Consider the following 14,066-nt stretch of genomic DNA (forward strand, 5'->3'; position numbering starts at 1 on the left):
TCAGTTGAATGCCCACTGCCCGCAAGTCCCTGGGCTAGGTATCAGTGACACAGTGATAATAAAATCCAGCCCATCTTCATTCTGTAGTAGGGGAGACCAGTATCTAACAGATAAGCATAACACATTCTAGGAGGTTCTATAGTCAAGGTATATGGAGGGGACAAAAACTGCCTTATTCCAACAACGACTGAAGGTCCTACTCTCGAAAGATGCAAACATTATACTAAGATAAAAGTAGGAAAAAGAATAAAACAAGACTAAGAAGTAAAATGGAGCCACTCCTAAGAGTAGCCCGCACGGCAGGCCATGGAGTGCTTCTGCGAGGAGAGCCGGGGCTGAGCACAGGGAAACAGCCCTGCCCGCCACTCTCGTGGTTCACACAGACAGGGAACCGTCTAGGGAAACCCCACTGGGGCGCTGGGGTGCGGAGGCTGTGGAGAGCTCTCTCCCCTGTGCCTCCCTGAAGAGGAAATCCTGTAACGCAGGGGGCCGCCGCCTCCGCAGGGCCTTACCGTGAGCGCGATGGCGGTTCCTCTGCCGGTTCCTTGCCCTGAGCTTCGGAGCGGTGAGCGATGTCCTTGCCGGGGGCCTTCCGGTAATCCTCCGTGGCACGCGATGTCATACCCTCTCAATACGGAGCTTTCTGCTGCTCTCACTGATCCCAGAGCAAATGAGGGAGTCCGGGGCGCCCACTCAGAAGCTCCCTGGGACGCAAGCTGCGTGTGGGAGCGAGGCAGCCGGCCAGCTGGGACCCATGGAGGCTGGAAATGGTGCCTTTGCCTTAAGGAGGTGCAGCTGCTCCGCGCCAGCCCGTGTCCTACGCCCGGGAGCCAAGTGCGGCCGATCTTTCAGGTTTTCGAAGAGAAATCTGGAGTATTTAAATGTGAAATCCTCCAATTTCTAAGTGTTGGAAAATTAAAAACAACACTGAGTGGGCCAGGTTCCTCACTTGGAACCTTTGTTTAGAGCATCTGAATGCGCCAACAGCGGCGGTGGTTGGCTTAGCCTGAGGCAGGCAGGCGGGGAGCTAAGGCTCTTGGTCCTGCCTGCTGTCTTGGGACTGAGGTGTCCCCAAGTCCAGTGCAATCACACTTACACTGTCCAGGGGACACAGTGAATGTGGCCCTCCCTGGCCGTTCCCTCCCACCTGGTCTCTGGCTTTCTTTTTGTGGCTACCCGTCTAAACAGAACTGGCTGGTTGCCAGCAGCTCCTTGCTACCCAGTGCTTCCCAAACCTGACACCTGAGGGAACCTGTGGGCTGGAAGGGAACTAGGAGATCATCTACTTGAGTGTTTTGGATCCAGGAAATCACCTCGTCCTTGGAGCCTGTTGCAAATGTTGGTTTCTTGGCCTCCCCTGGATCTCCTAAATCAGAATGTCTGAGGGGAGGGAGCATGGAATGTGCGTTATTGACAAGTTCTCCAGGGCAATCTGGTGTTTTACTCAAGGCTGAGAACTGCCCATCTAGTCCAACGTTGACTTTCTGATGAAACACGGTCGCAGAGAAGGAGGGTGCTTTGTGGGTCGGCAAGAGAGTGAAGGAGGGGGTCACCTGGGTGGCTCAGTGCATTAAGCCTCTGCCTTCCGCTCAGGTCACGATCTCAGGGTCCTGGGATTGAGCCCTGCATTGGACGCTCTGCTCGGCAGGAAGTCTGCTTCTCCCTCTCCCACTCCCCCTGCTTGTGTTCCCTCTCTCGCTATCTCTCTCTGTCAAGTAAAATCTTCAAAAAAAAAAAAAAAAAGAAAGAAAGAAAGAAAGCAAGTGAAGGAGGCCCAGGCTTTCAAAGGCAGTGGTCATGAGAGCCCCTGCCACTTTGGCTTGTGTGCCATGATTCCAGCCAAACTACCCTTTCCAAGATTCTCAATTCTCCGTCTTCCTAAGGCAAATCCAGTGGTCTGTTGGCCTGGATGTCTTTATTTTTCCTTATCCTCTGTGCTGCGCTCTCTGCCTTGAGTCTAATGATATGTTGGCTTTGGAAGTTAAGTGGGAAATACTAGCAAGACCTCCAAGTGGACAACAGTGGTGGCATCCAAACCAAGGTGACAGATCAGGGATTTGCTGAGAAGAGATGAAGAAAGGATCAAAGACAGCCTTGGAGAGCATTCTGTAGTCCAGAAGTAGGGGGGAGCACTCAGAGCATCTAATTAATGTTGCATCTCCCAAGCAAAGCAACCAGTGAAAGAAGGAATGGCATACCCCTTAGAGGATGAGTTAGTATCTCGTAATAACCTTCACCTTCTTGTCTACCAGGCTCAGTATATCCATTTAACCCCCAGGATTAGCACACCTTCCATGACAGTGTTTTAACAGTTATGTACAGGTAAGTCTCCTGAAGAAATCTTCCCCATTTCAGAGGACATACCAGGTACTGACCTCCTTATTTGATTCAGCCAACTCTTAGCCCGTCTGCAACAGGCGTGGTCCCGGGCAAGACCCCAGAGACAGAGAGAAGAGTAGCGCAGGGCCCAGGGTTAGCAGAGCCAAGGCGATGGATGCAGATCAGTGACAGCCCAGTGAGGTCCGTCACCCCACCGCAGAGAGAGGAGAGGCTTTCTGAAGGAGGTGATGACTGAGCTCAGTCTAAGAAAACAAATAAGATTCAAGTATTAATGGTGTTTGTTCCCAGATTTATGGTGAAGGTAAATCATTAAGCAGAACTTAAAGAAAACGGCCTGGGTTATACAGGTCACTTTCTGATGACAAAGGGTGAGTGTATAGAGGAAGGGCAGTAGCGCAGAACCAGATCCCGACACAGTGGAAGGCATTTCTTCATATCCTCCTAACTTGCCGTCAAGAGTCATGTAGCCACAAAGATACAGAGAGCAGACTGTTTTGAATGCAAAAATACCAAAGGAGATATAAATAGAGGTTTTAATTAAAATTTTAAATAAGATTTATTAATTTATTTATTTATCAGAGAGAGAGAAACAGAGAGAGCACAAGCAGGGGGAGTGGCGGGCAGAGGGAGAAGCAGGCTTCCCGCTGAACAAGGACCCGGATGCGGGACTCAATCCCAGGACCCCAGGATCATGACCTGAGCCAAAGGCAGACACTTAACTGGCTGAGCCACCCAGGGGCTCCTAAATGGAGGATTTTTTTTTTTTAAGATTTTATTTATTTATTTGACAGAGAGAGAGAGCACAAGTAGGCAGAGAGGCAGACAGAGAGAGAGAGGGGGAAGCAGGCTCCCCCCTGAGCAGAGAGCTCGATTCGGGCCTTGATCCCAGGACCCTGAGATCATGACCTGAGCCAAAGGCAGAGGCTTAAACCACGGAGCCACCCAGGCGGCCCTAAATGGAGGTTTTAATGAAGGAGAAGAAAAATGTCAGCTTTGCTGTTTGCTTCACAGCAACTGCAGACAGCGGCCGTGCCACCATGCACAGACATATGAAGCTGTGCATTTTCCCTTGATTTTTATAAGGTAGGGGTAAGCGGTGGGGGAGCTGATCCTGGAGGATGAAAGAAAAGCTTCCAGAATATATTATTTTCCATACAAATTTAACAATCACCCACATTCACACATATGCGATAGTACCAATTCCCTTCTCTTGAAATGAGTCTGTTTACTGGAGATCAAAAATGAAGCATCTCAAAATTTAAACTTTATTTTGTTTTACGTCTTGGGCAATGTCACTGAAGTGTGTTACTCTAGAAAGACAGGAGATGAAAGTGACATTCCCTGCCCACCCCACCCCCAGAGCCTCCATTCATTATAACCAACTCCTCATCTTCATTTGTAACTCGCATCAGTGCGGATGTTTTCTGATGCAAACACAGGTCCCCCCACCCCACCATTCAAGAGCAGAGTGGTCCCATGAAACCTTTCCTAAGCCAAAATGGTGTAAAGGGAAGAAGTAATTACCACTGATTTATATGGAAAAAAATTTTTTGAGCATTTCCAGATCCAAAAAATAACCTTTCTTAGACTCTTCTGATACCTGAGGACACATCTTGCTAACCGTGCACAAAATAAGTTGAGACAAAGCACAGTTGTTCCCAGACACAAAGTTTTGACAGACTGATGCCGAGATGCTGAGTATAGTTTCTGAGGAAGGAGCTTGGGCACTCACTGCCCAAGGGGCGCATCACCTCTCTCATGGCTTTCTTTCCATCATTGAACACATTGGTCTTTTGTGAAAGTAAAGTGGCTGAACACGAACTTTCAAAAAGCAGGGGATATTTATAACAAAAGGCTGACACCATTGGGACATTTGTTGTTTGTTTAAAAAGAAGTATGGAGTCAGACAATCCCAGTTTCACAATGTTAAGGCTCTGGCCTGTCATTTCGATAATTCCTTTGGTTCCATCCTCATGCTCACAAAATGGCTGCTGCAGTTTCAAGCACCACAATCTAGTGAGTAATGTTTTCAAAAACCAAGAAGCAGACAGCTAGCCTGGGTAATGAATAAGTACTCCTATGCACCTATCCCCTTTTCCCCATCAAACGAGACGTATTGGAAAGGAACATATCCATCCAGAAACCTGCCTACCTCGAATTGCATTGACTAGTACGGGATTACGTTGTGTATTAGAATGGGTTGGGCTAAGCTTTGGTGTTTGTTAAATAAACCCTGAAGAAACCTCAGCGGCTCAACACAATACAGGTTTATTTCTTGTTCTCCTCATGACTTTTGTGAGCTGGTAGCCCTCCTTTATCTTGTAGCTCTCCCCTTTGGGGCCACGAGACCGTTAATGTCAGCACAGCAGGGAAGGAGGGAGGAAGGTGAGGCCCCGGCTCTTGATCGCATAAAACTGTGGCAGACTCTGTTCGCATCCCTCTTGGTTGCACTCAGTCCAGTGGCCCACCTCCTGCAAGGCGGCTGGGATGGACAATCATCCCCACAAAGGACACCGTATGAAGAACACACAACACTGTGTCTTACTGAAGGCCGCCCCGGATGTCAGAGAGGGAGGGACTTGGGAACAGCTGCTGGGTGGGAATCTGCCACTGGGTCTCATGTCCATCTGCTCCCTGAACTCCCCAGTTCAGGAGGTCTGGTTAAAGACACAACAGGGAATGTTCTCTGGGCTTCCATGATTCTTATGCCTCTCTCTTCCACTGTGTTTTTCTCTCGGTGTTATGATAACCTTTTACTTGGCCTGTCACTCTTTCCCTCCACCTACCCACCCCCAACCAACTGTAAGCTTCTGGAGGTCAGAGGTTGGGTCCTCTTCCCTTCCCTGGGCTCGTGCCCAGACTAGGTCTGGCAAATAAGTAGGTACTCAGTGGATGTTTTTAGAACAAGTGAATTAAAGATCTTTTAGGAACAACGATATCAACCATTTGACTATCTTTAAGAAACACCTGGCTTATACCTAAACACCTAAGCTTTAGAATTTCCAGGGAATCACAGAGGAACGAGAAGTATGATTCAGTCCTTAAACAAACATGGGTGCGAAAGAGACTGCACAGCAGACTTCAAGAATGTGGCCATAAATCGAGCAAATATTTGATCAATGACGTCAACAAATGTAAAACATTTCTTTAAGGAAACTGACTTTTGGAAACTCACTTGGAATACCTTCAGTCTGACCTTGGCACTTTAACCCTAACTACATCTCCAAGGTTGGAAGTGTTGAAAATCCCTCAAATGCCCAGAGACGATGTCACAGGGATGGTGGTTCAGGTGGGGGCTAAAAATAAAAGGTAGTTTGATGCATACAATTTAAGAATAAGGAAGCCAGAGAAGTGAGGTCTCATTGTCCCTTCATCAGCAGGGATTATCACCACCATTATGGTTGAAATGTACGAGGACTGTGTGCCAGATACTGGGCTCAGGACTTTATGTGGATTATCTGCTCTGAGCATCTCAACAGTGCCATGAGGCGAGTCCTGTTATCATCCCCATTTTACTGATTGGTATAATAAGACTGAGAGAGTTTAATAATCTGCCTGAGCTGATGGACCTGCAGAGAGATTGGCAGCAAAAATTGAGAACCAGGCTGTCTGGTTCCAAAAACAACACCTTTTAACTGTTAAGCTTTGGACTTGCTCCAGATTCAAGGTACTGGAAGAAAATTTGGCAGGTGTTTTGCTCATCCATTATTGTGTGACAATATAGCCCCAAACCTAGGGACTTAAAACAAAAATGGATTACTACCTCTCCTGGTTTTGTGGATTGACATGAGCAGCTGGGTGGTTCTCTCTTGGAGTCTCTTTTATGATTTCAGATAATCTTGTGGCCAGCTTCAGAAATCACATTGTCACATCTAGTCGATCTACCACTTAGAAATGGGACATAGAACCAACCTAGACTTGAGGGGAAAGAACTACCCACTAGGGAACGAAGGCCAGGAAGCATCCTTCACCGGGGCCATCTGGTAGACTGACTACCATGGTGGACAAACGCCCAAATGTGAAGCATTCTGGGCAGCTGTGCAGAAGCTGAATTCTTAGAAAGGACTTTCACACCCACTTCTTGTTTGATCCTTCCTAGCCTAAGAGGCAAGCAGGCCGGGGCAGGACTAGATTTCTATCTCACAGACGTGGACACTCTCGCTTAGTGAAAGTAAGTAACTTACCAGAAGTCACACAGCTTCTAAATGTGGAGGTGAACTTTGATCTTCTGAGGTGCCACCAGCAGAAAGTAATCAAGGGGAAGTAATAATCATGGCTCTAAATTCCAAATGAAAAAGGCTTATCAAAATGGTAAGATTTTTAAAAAGGATATTATTTATTTATTTGAGAGAGAGAGTGCAAGCAGGAGGAGAGGCCAAGGGAGAAGCAGACTCCCTGTTAAGAAGGGAACCTCAACATGGAGCTCGATCCCATGATCCTGGGATCATGACCTGAGCCAAAGGCAGACACTTAACCAACTGAGCCACCCAGCACCCCTCAAAGTTGTAAGAGTTTTAAAACATGACAACACCTACTGTCGTAGCTGTTGCAGGAGTAGATGTGTGCCTCCTCTTCATTGGAGTATAAATGGGGCAAGGTTTTGGATATGCAATAGATAGCAAAGCCTTAGAAGGTAACAAAATATTCGAACCAGAAATTCCCCATCTGGAAAATTTTCTTAGGAAATATTCATGAATATAGACAAGTAGTTATTAGGATGTGTCCCATAGTATTTTTGCTAATAGGGAACAATTATAAATAATCCAAATGGCTAATACGAGGGGTTTTGTTAAACAGTGGAAGACTGTTCTCCCATTAAACTGATGTTGTAGGAAAATATTTAATGCCACATAAAATGTGTGGGGAAATTTATGGGAAAAAGCAGATTTCAAAAGAGTATTATGTATTAATAAAACATAGTATGACCATACACACAGGGGGAAAAAAGATATAATACCAAAATGTTCATAGTAGTTATTTAAGGACTGTGGGATTATAAATCATTTTTCCTTTATTTTAGTTTTTTCTTCTCTATATTTTAAAATGCTTATAGTATAGGTTACTTTTGTAATGAGTTTTTAAAAAGGAACATATAAAAGGGAGTTAGGAAAATATGGAGGGTTTTAAGCTCATTTTCAACCAACAAATTGGAAGATATACACAGGAATAATATGATCTCTCATACTTAACTCTTCGAAGGGGTTTTCTTTTTTAAAGATTTTATTTATTTATTTGACAGAGAGAGATAAAGCTAGAGAGGGAACACAAGCAGGGGGAGTGGGAGAGGGAGAAGCAGGCTTCCCGCCAAGCAGAGAGCCAGATGAGGGGCTCGATCCCAGGACCCTGGGATCATGACCTGAGCCAAAGGCAGAGGCTTAACTGACTGAGCCAGCCGGGTCCCCTTCAAAGAACTTTTTAATTCAAGGTCTAACTTGATATTTTCAACAACTCATCAAGGGAGGTTGGAGATGCATTATTACTTTTATTTGCAAATAGAAAAGTGAGACTCTAAATGCTGAAGTTGAACGGTAACCCAGCTAGTGACCCAGCTAGGGACAAGTACAGTCCTGTTCATGAACTCCATGATGTTATAGCAGCAGACACCTGCTCACACTTTGTCCCCTGCTGCCGACCCCTGCTGTACGCCTGCCCAGCATCCCTTCCCCCATCTCTGGTCTCAGCTCTCTGACTCCACTGAGGACTCTCCCCTCCCTCAGTCTCAGTCCAGATCCCAGGGATGGGCATGCGACCCCAACCCAGCCCATGACAGCCATCATTGGGGATTCTGCTAAAAGTGCGAGAAAAGAGTTTACGGAGTTGGTAGGAAGTAGGAAGGGCTGCTGGGGCATCTGTGCTCCTGCTAGGGGACTGACCGGCTGCCTAAAATAAGACCAACCAGAAAAGCAGAGTCAGGAGGCACAAAACAGATGCCCAAATCCATCTGTTGGGTGCCTGGACCCCGGTGTGTCTCAGGCGAGATTTACCTGCTGGGCTTTCGCATACCTGAGCCAGGACATTTCTTTTTCCTCTCTTTCTTTCCCTCTACCTCTTCCCTCTTCTCTCCTCCCCCGACCTCCTCCTTACTCTTCTTCTTTTTGTTCAAATTGAGTTGAATTCCTCAATTCAAGTTTTAGTTGACTTGAGAAGCTTTAGAAGACTCCTGATGCTCTCCCATCTCAGTTTCCTCACCTGTAAAGTGAAGACACTAACGGTACCGGTCACCTGCGCACGGGATCGCTGCGCGAGTTACATCAGCGGGTGCCTGTGAATGCTGAACACAGGGAGCATCAGCAGATGCTACCTATTTTGTTTCTTTAAGGAGTTAGAAAAAACTGAATCCAGAAAATCTCATCCCCCGTCCCAAAAAGAAAGAAAGAGCCCAAGACTGCCCCATGCACAAACCTATAGCGAAAACAAGCTGAGAAAAGAGAGAGCACCGCGCCAACAACTTCCTCCGGGAGATGTTCTTTCCTCACTTCTGGTCAGGCAGAGGCTGGGCCAGCAGTGGGGCTTGTCGCCATCTCCCTGGGTGGGAACCAGCGACCCCACCTTCCTCAAACACTCCCTCATACACTCCCTCACTCTCCTTCCCTCCCACAGGTCCTCTCAACCATCAGTGCTGTGTGATACTGGGCCCATTCTGTTGGCAATTGCTAGAAATAGCAAACGTTGCCAGAGAGGAGGAGAACGGGGAGGTGAAGTAGTTGGCAAGACAGAAATGGCTGATTTTGCAACACGGCTTGGGGAGAGAGAAAGTAAACTGGGAGAAAGTTAGCCAGGGGCTTCTAGCCTCATTCCTGCATTGGTCGTAGGAAGAAAGGTCACGGTGTCTGCACTCAGAGAATGCTCGGTTAAGGCTGCCCGTTTTCCCAGGCGCTTGGGACTCTGATGAAGCCAGGCCAGAGGGCTCTAGGGCTGAGCAAAGTGTTAGCACAAGAGGAGCAACGTTCCCGCACGAATCCAGTCTGCTGGATTAATTAGCAAAGGTAGTAGGCAGCTCGAGTGGTCTCTGAGGGGAGGGCCAGAGAACAGGTCTCAGAGAGTTCCAGTCCGGAACAATGTCCTCACCATGGGGCCTACCCCAAAGCATGGGCACCATGAATGGCTCACACTGCGGGTAATGGCCACTGGATGCTAGGAACCCCACAACTATGTCCTAAACCCTTATCCCAAAATGGAGTCTGAGCAGCCTCAAGTTCCTCATGTCTTCTTCTGGAGACCAAGCCTGTCATGGTGTCTGAACAGCTAGGCCTCCGGGTTATGCCTTGTTTTGAGTCAGCATTAGCCTTTGACCTTGGGGACGTGGGACTCATAATGTGGGAAACTTCCCAGTCACAGGTGGGGTTTGAAAGGGCAACCATTAGGGATGTGTCCATCACCTCACAGCATTTCTACAGCTGAGTGGGTGCTCATTTGATCTGTGACTCCACCTCTCCTTTCTAATCTGCTTTCATCCTTAAAAATGCATTCAAGCCCCCACCAGCAACAGGGACCCAGACTGCTCATTTGGGGTCCCTCAGCACCTCCGAGTTCCAAATGCAGCCCCAAGTACCACCTGGTCACCCCTTCTTTCGTGTGACTCTGCTCCTTCAAGTCATTATTGCCCACCAGTCACGGGCACAGACCTCTTTCTACCCCTACCCTCCGATATGGAGAGCTGAAACGTTTTTCAGAGACGTACCAGGCCCTTGGGGAAGACCCTCTCTCTAACGCAACAGAGAAGTTGGCTCTGACTTGTCACACCCTCCTCCTAGGACTCACCTCTGGCTTTCCCCCTGCAGAAATAAAGGCCTTTGAAAGTGTCCTCAAAAATGAATTCGGCCACCAAACCTAAAATGCAAGGACAGAAGTAATCTTTTTTAGACACTGGGTTTTGGTTGGTCCCAGATGAAACCCCATTTGGGGGGACACAGTTGGAAAACTGCTCGAATAGTTTTCTCCTTTAGAAAAACCTAGAAAGCAGATTAATGTCAGTGTGCCAGAGTGGCCCCTGCCTCCCCCATCCAGGTGACCATGCCTTGTCAGGACCCCCACAGACCTCACAAGAGGAGGCAAAACCGGGTAGAGGATCCTTCCCGGGTCTGCTCTTCACCTTCTGGTGATGTTCACGTGCTGCCGGCCTTTGCACTTGCCCTGCCCCGCCCTGCCCCCCACCCTGGGCACTTCTGTCTGGCACTCCGTGCTTGTCTGTGGAACGACCAACCAGCTCCTCTGGGAATTCTGCTTGAGACCCCAGGAGAGACATCTACTAACCCCAGCTATCTTACTCTAAGAACCCTGTGAGTTACTCGGTTTTATATTTATCCGTGTTTTCCTTTTAGGAAAAAGACAGCATATCATTTGTTGTGGGGTCCCCAATAACTGGCAGAGTGTCTTTGAGTGGAAAGGAGGAAAAATGGATGGATGGATGGACAACACACACACTGTCAGACCCACACCTGAGTTTTGAGGAACAGTGGTTGCTGCAGCAAAACGCCACGAGGGGGCAATGTAGAGCAGCTTTTCAAGGTCTCCGGAGACTCTTCACCAGACCCTCGCTGGTGAGGTTTCTAGAGCTTATTTGGTTCGGCATTTTCTTTCTTTCTTTAAAGGCTTTATTTTTTTTTTACTTATTAGACACAGAGAGAGGGGACACGAACAGGGGGAGCGGGAGAGAGAGAAGCAGGCCTCCCACTGAGCAGGAAGCCAATGCGGGTCTCCATCCCAGGACCCTGGGATCAGAGCCTGAGCCAAAGGCAGACGCTGAACCGATTGAGCCACCCAAGTGCCCCTCAGCATTTTCATTTGAGAGAGAAGAAGCTGAGGCCTGAGAGGGTGAAGGCTGTGCCCAGGGACACACAGCTCCTGAGCTGGCCTCATGAGTGGGACCAGCATCTTTCCAGTATGAAAGTCCTTGCACCCAGCTCCCTGGGCTCCAGTGGCCTGAAGCTGCCAGGCTTCCGGCAGCCAGCTCCAGTTTCTCTGCAGCCCTTGCCCGAACTGGCTGGCTGCCTGCCGCACAGAGGAGACAAACCAATGAGTACGCCATTCAGGGCGGGCCTACCGTGTCCTCCGGCCCCTCCATGGGAACCCTACTAAACTCCCTCTTTCCTTGACATGTCTCTTCTGTCCTTTTGGGCCTACATCACCTGGGCTTATATTTCCCAAGAAAGAAAGGTCCCCGTACTCAGAACATGTCCTATACCACGCTTCTTTCAAAATATACTTCTTCTGTGTACCGTGTCCTCTAGCCCCACTGTTTAATTCCCTCTGTCTCTTTGCAGGGGGGGTGGGAGGCAGATGTTTGGAAGAATGCTAGCATGGTGATAAAGTTCCCTCCCTCCCTTCCTGGCCATCCACACACTGTCGCAGCAGGTTCCTGAGGTCTGAGTTTTAGATGGCAGAGGGAAATATCCAGAGTGCACACGAAACCTCAAAATTTCCTTTCCATTCATTTGCTCATTCACCTATTTAATTATTCAATTATTAAAAATGTTTTTGAGCATCCGCTATCTGTTAGGTGCTGAAAAGAAATTCAATCTTATATTTATTACGCCCCTGGGCACTTATGTGCCAGGCACTGTGCTGAAGGCCTGACATTCACTATCTTTACACAAGCCTGTGAGGGTTAGGGTTATTATTCCCATTTTACACATGAGGCTACAGAGCTCTAGAGAAATGATGTCACTTGACCAAGTGAACTACAGAACCAGGAGTCAAGCTGGTTGGAGGCTGCCACCCGAAGGGTCAGGCATTTCCGTTGAAGTTCACTGTTGGGCTTGTGGTTGCTCATGCCCAGAACTCTCCCAGAGTCTGCACCCTCCACAGGCAGCTGTGAAGGGGTTAAGCACAGAGCCCCAAGGGATGAGCTAGAGCTGCAGAGACCCGCCCTGGGTGGGCCTGGGTCTCTGTTTAGTTAAGTATATTGTAGCTTTCTGTCTCCTAGAGTGGAATTCCAGAATGTTCCATCAAGTTCAATTCTGCAGTTGTATATTAATATTCTGTGTGGGACCCAGGATCCCCTCAGAGATGTGGCTCAGAGAAAGTCCCCTCCAAGTCACTGGGATGGGAGTCAGAAACCTGGGTCTGCTTGATTGGGGCCTACTGAGCCATGTGAGCTGGACCTTCCCCTGCTTCCTTGTAAACTGGGAGACTGTAAACTCTACTGCCAACTCTACCATGTTCCTCAGAGCTGTCCTCAAAACAAGATAAGAGGACGTGTGTGGAACAAGGTCTTCTCTTGTATGACCCAAGCGTCCTTATTATCTCCTTGAGCTGGGCTGTGGTGCTTTGACTGGGCCCCCAGAAGCCTAGAACAGTAGTTCCCGGCCTTATGGACTACACAGATCAGGATATTTTCTTGTTATAAATCTCCACGAGTCCCATAGGATTGTTTCTTTTTAAAAATGGCTACCACAAACACTGTTCTAAAAGAAAAAGAAGTTTAATAAAAAAGTAGGCAGGACATAACCTCCAATAAAAAGTGGATGTATTTAGCTTTGCAAAAGAAACTACACAGTCTCTATTTTTCTCATTTCGCTTTAGATCAGTGGAAACAAGCAAGGACTGGTCCCCGGGAGCTGCTGCCGGAGAGTGTGTGTGGTTTACGGGGTGTCCTTCGACCTCGCGGCCGAGCCTTCCCGAAGCAGTGAGAGGTACACTAACTGCGTCACGGAGCAGTCATGTGCGTCGGGGACCTGAAGGACAGCATAAAAAAATAATGTTCCAGGAAATGTTTTTAATGGTATTACAGAATAGTGTGTGCGGCAGGACCCCCAACTTGTGACGTACCTGATCGCCTACGAGCAGCCTCCAACACGCAGGAAAAAACCGCCAGGAAGCTATACAGCAAAATCCCATGGGGTTGTCTCTGCATGGATGAAGGACGGCGGATTTATTTTCTCCGAGTGGTTTCTTGCATTTTCCAAATCTCACTGTTTTGTAATCAGAAACATAGAACGAATAAAGTAGCCAAAGGGGAAAAAGTGGCGCAAGATGAGTTATGCCACATGCTGTGTGAGACGCTGGCCTCCCCGGGACCTGGAGAGCTCTGTGAAGCCACATCCTGGACTGCGCTGGGACCACTTACCTCCTGTCTTTGCTTCTCTCCGGCTGGGCCTGGTGTCTGGCTTGTGGGGAGCGTCCCGTCTGTGCAAGCTGAGCGGACGGCTTTCCTTACCAGGCTGGCCAGTGTGGCTCCTGGCCAAGAGGGGCCACAGAGACAAGCTGTCCCTTATGTGGAGATGGGCCATTCCTAAACGGTTGTCCGTTCTGATGCAAACATTTCTGTTTGAAGCCTTTGATGGCGTCTCTCCTCGGGATGCTGGAACAAGGCAACCACCAACAGTCCTTTTAGAAGTTTAAGCTCCTGTCTTAGAGGCAATCTGGCCATTAAATGAAGACAGGGTTTGGGGAGGATCTCTTCCCCTCTTCCCCTTGATTAGGCTTCTTGCTGATGAGTGACAGGAGTTACTTCTGGCTAATTTGAGCAAGCAAGAAGTACATTGGAAAGGCTTCTGGTAACTCCCAGTTTAGGCCAGAAGATGAGAGCCCACTGATAAAATGGTCAGGACCCAAGCCATGAGGACTACTGCTGAGGGCCCTGAGCCTTGTCTCTTATACTCATGATTCTGAGTCCGGACAGGTTCATGGAGAGGGTTCAGAGCACGGGCCCTGGGGCCAGACTGCCTGGTTTCAGATCACGTTTACCAGGACCTAAAGCAAATTCCATGACTTTTCTATGCTTC

This window comes from Meles meles, chromosome 13 (genome assembly GCF_922984935.1).
Source record: "Meles meles chromosome 13, mMelMel3.1 paternal haplotype, whole genome shotgun sequence".
Classification (NCBI taxonomy): Eukaryota; Metazoa; Chordata; class Mammalia; order Carnivora; family Mustelidae; genus Meles; species Meles meles.